A 4,999-nucleotide genomic window follows, 5' to 3' on the forward strand; every position below is an offset into this window, starting at 1 on the left:
CTAGTTTACATGCAACTCCAACTTTATCCCATTTAATCACAAACTAACAGCAGACCGACTCCAACAGTTTTATTGCCGTCACTAAAGCTGCTGGTTGAAGTTACCTGGTCCCCACCTTTAAAGCAAGTTCACTGAACACAGCTGCAGTAATTTTGTTTGTGCTACAGTCTCCAACCACTGTGTAACTGTAGCACTGTGAAGCTTTCCCATTTAATGGATGTTCTATCCACTTCCAGATATGAGTTCTGAGTGATTACTTTGGGCTGTGTCCATTAAACAATGAAACACATTTTCTGGAAATGTTGTACAAAACTGTGCACATGTTTAAAAAGTCATTTCTAATTCAATCATGAGAAACAGATGTTATAAGTGGATGAATTCCAAAGTGTTACTGTAAACGGAAACTGAAACAAAAGGTGTTATCACAAATTTGATAGACAGCATGTTGACATAGCCATCTGAAGTTCTTGTTTCAGAAAGGTGCGAGCATGTTAAAGCGTGTGCGTGTGCTCCTAACCACTCCTTACCTTTCAGGGGCGAAATGCTTCTAGGATTCCTAACCTGCACTCAGGCACACCTGAAGCACTCAAGCTCAACTGTTTGCCATCTGCTGATCAGCCGCCCACTACTGTTAGGGAGAACATTCAGTCTTCACCTGAGTGTTAAGTAACCACGTTAGTGAGACCAGCTCCAATCAGCCTGTGGCCTGCCTCACTGATCACTTACCTGTTCTTCTCTTCTTTACAGAACATGCTGGCCCTGTTCATGTGATTTGAACGCTGAGCTCATTAATGGACTTTCCCCTTCTAAGGACCTTGTAAATAAAGACTATGGATTTATCCCTTGACAAAGATCTGATCTCTTGAGTCCTGTGTAAGCACGGCCCGCCTCACTGATTATGACACTTAGAGGGAATTTTAGAATTAATAAAATTTCAGATAAAATTAAAACCATTAATCTGAACAACGGAAGGGGAAACGCATGATGAGGATGAGGATACGTGTAGTCAGATAACTTTATAGCTCTCATAAAACCTAATGAAATGCACAATATAAAGAGTGATCCTCCTCGGGGGAGCAAGTCAGTCAGTGAATTTGAGAAATTATCTGTTGACTGGATTTGGATATTTCCATGAAATAAAATGGAGGGTCATCAAAATCACAAGCGAAGCGCATACGTGCAGCAAAAGAAATGTGATCAGCAGACTCATTTCAGTCACTGTCTCTCAAATTCAAACATAAAAAGAGGTGATTCTCAGGTACAGTTGAGGGATTGGTAGAAAAAACCCTCGTGGATTAATAATCGTCTGCTCAGAAACATGAACATCTGCTGGCAGTTTTTAAAATAACCGAACCCTGCAAACCACAAATGCACATGCTGAAGTTCAACAGGCTCATTTGCACCTTTCAATTCCTTTACTCCCATCCTCCCTCATTCTGTTAAGGTCAGAGACATTTTAGTGACCCACAAGCAGGAATTAAGCGCAGGCTGGCACCGACTTCGAATAGCTGCTGGAGTTGAGATGGAGTGGATGGTTGAAGGCCTGGCGTTGCAGATGGCCGAGCAGGTATGAAGTAAGGCATCGACAAGCTGACATTTATACATTTCTGCACAGTGACCCCAAAAACCACCCTGGACCAAGCTGTTCAAATATGCGCACCAGAGCTAATCGCCACCACTCAAGAGAATGCTTGTGATTCCCCCAGACAGAACGTTTTAGACACTTCCCAGAAGCAGCGCTCCTGTCCGTTTTGCTAAAAATAGAGTCGGGTCTATTTTTTTTCACAGGAGCCGTGTTAAGCAGCGCAGAACAGGAAGTCAGAGGCAGGAACGGCATAGTGGGATTCATCCCATCTTCATGTCAGTTTCAGTGGCAGCAGCTTTAAGTTTTTGACAAAGAGGCATGGAAGTGAAGTAAAACTCAACCAACTTGTGGTATTTTTTTGCCCCAAAGCATGATGATGATGAGGAGATATATATATATATATATATATATATATATATATATATATATATATATATATATATATATATCCCTGCACGTAACTAACACATATATTGCATTATATTAACTAATAGTTTGGTCTGTCACAATGGTTTGCCCCAGGAACTCTCACATAGATGACTGGCCTCTCCTGCCCACTGCTATATTAAAACCTAAAATATCAACTCAACTCGATTAAGAATCATCCCAAAACATAACCGCAAACAGTCATTAACTAATAAACCTATAGGATAACATCTACAGGTCTCCCATTATATTTCATAATGTATCTCAGCACCAATGCCACTCTTCTGAAAAGCTCCCAGTGGGATTTGAAGCCTCGCCTGAGATTTGTGCTCACAGACACACACCCAGTGTGTTTCCAGGTCAGGAAACACAGTAAACAAAACAAAAAAGACACGAGGAGAATGAAAACGGGTCAAGTCACATTCATAAGCTCGTGATGGTTAACAGTCTGTGTAAATCATAACCCATTCATAATACATACATTTCCCTTATGGCCTTGACCATCTTTATGCAGCTACTCGGTATCCATTCAGTGATGTCTAAACTTTCTTAAAATACACCTCAAGTTTTCCCCGCAGGTGACAAAGCCACTGATTTGTTGGGAGTTTGGAAGTGTTTAGAACTTGTATGTAAGTAGTGTTTGCTGATTTTAGCAGGTATCGTGGTTAAAATGCTCCTCATATGGAAAGAAAGTGCTTGGCTAAGTGTTTTCATGATCAGCACAAAATATGATTGAGGCAGCTTTTTCTTCGCCTGGTGTTGGGGGTAAAAAAAAAAAAATGTGGACATGCCTTGGAGAGACCCAACTCCCAAATATCTAAAATAAAAGATTACAAATTAGAGACTTGAGATGAAGCTTGGATGTGGCCACCGCAGCCCCTTCCTTCTGGATGTTCTCCCATCACTAGGAAGCGTTGCAGCACTATAGCTGCTCTATCTCCCCTGTGACAGCAGCAGGAGCGGCCACGCTAATCCAGTTAGAGAAAACTTGCTCACTCACTCTAAATACCAGCTGCAGAGATTATTCCTTTGGGTGAAATGGCACTGTGTATATTTGTGTGTGTTTGTGTGTGTGTGGGTCCGTGTGTTATGGCATGTGTGTGTAGGTCCCTGTGCAACACACAGTGTAATCACAGGAGGCGATTACTTGGTAGCCGTCAGGTGTGTGTGCATGCAAGTCCTGGGAGAGCAACACACTGTAATCACAGGAGACTGTTACTCAGTGGCAGTCAGGTGTGCGCATTAAATGGTTGTAGTGATAAGGACGTATGCACTAAGATAAAATGACTGCTCTGCAGATAGGGCAGGCAGCTGCAGCACTGCACACACACACACACACACACACACAAACACACACAGTCCCTATCTATCTGCATCAGCACTTTGGATCTGAAAGTGCACTTCAGTTTGCAGTGAGAACCCTCTCCACTTGAACATCAACACACTTTACACTGAAATGGACCTAAATGGTTATCAGAATCCTAATCATAAACACTGATGAAGATCAAGTGATGTAATCCTGTCTTATGGCTGAGTCACACTCGAGTGAAAATATTGTGGCAACCTTCTTTGACTTGGAACATTTGCTTTTGCATTCTTTTGTTGTTAATATTGAAAGGTTACCTGGTGGAAAGCAACCTGTTGCCAACTTCATCAAAGGAAGATTGTCAAAAACAAGGTTGTCAAAGTTTCCAAATAACTGTTTCTAATTCAAATACAGTATCACGGTGCAGCGTGTAATAGACGTGCTGTGTCTCCAAAGTATGAAATGAACACGCTTGCAGAAGTCGCAATAAGTTTCAATAAGTTGCAGTACCAGCAGAGCAGACCAGCATTTTAGTTTAAGGCAACAGACATTATTAACACATTTACATGTTACATATTAGATATTATTACATATTAGTGGTCTAGTGTGAGGAATTAGAAATTATTTTACTGCTATTGTTAATAATAATCATCATTACCATTGCATTAATAATACAATCTACAGCATTGATATTGTATTCAGATGTTTAAACATATTTATACCCAATTAGCCTTTATTACAGGTGCAATTATAACCACTCTAAACTGTTGAGTTGAATCTATAATCTTAAATGCTTTTGAATGCTTGTTATAATCTGAAATGTGTACGTGCTGGCCTTCTGTCTGGTGGTAAAGGTTACAAGTTTCAGCTGGTGAGGTCGAGCCACATATACACACACACAGTAGACTTTATCTCATTTATAGGTGAGAGGTTAATCATGTTTGCCTGTAACTCTAAAATTGTCTCTGTAAAAGAGGAATAGTTTCGTGCTGTCTCTGCAAACAGAGGAACAGTTTGGTTTTCCAGACAAGACGTGAATGTCAGATGGCTGACAGGAAGCATCTGCTGTGGAGACGGAGACAATGTTATTTTGAACTGTGTTAAGTCATTGTGGTTTTGAATCCTATGTATGAACTGTATCTGAGTGACGTTTAGGGGGCGGCAGTAAGTTTAAGCCCTGAAAAGTATAAAACACCTGCTTATGCTCTGTAAGTTGGGGGTCTGCGTACAGTGGCGGTGTTCCCACGCGTGCATTAAAATCATCGTTTGACTTCACCTGGCCGGATCAGTGTTTGTGAGCAACAGCCAATCAGAAAAGATTTAGATTAAATTGCCCAAAAAACCTTCAAAGACAAAAAGGATCATTTTTAAACATAAATCATACATATCAATCCTACTGGAGTCTAAGAATGAAAGTGTTGATGTGAAAAAGAGCGCAGTAGGTATCAGCTGTAATTTTCACACAGACAATCTACGAATGCCGTAAACTTTATTATTCCATTTAAGGTGAACATCAGTAGAAGCCCGTCCACCAACTAGATGCAACTTCAACATTCATATCTGTTTGTGACTCTTTCAACCACTTTTTTACCTCTTTGGCAGTTTTCTTCTTATCTGTCTTAGTTTCCTTTCCCTTGAGTGCACACACAAACTTTGGTTATTTTCAGTTTGCATAATTCAAA

The sequence above is a fragment of the Neolamprologus brichardi genome, chromosome 2 (assembly GCF_056152115.1).
Source record: "Neolamprologus brichardi isolate AB-2024 chromosome 2, ASM5615211v1, whole genome shotgun sequence".
Taxonomy (NCBI): Eukaryota; Metazoa; Chordata; class Actinopteri; order Cichliformes; family Cichlidae; genus Neolamprologus; species Neolamprologus brichardi.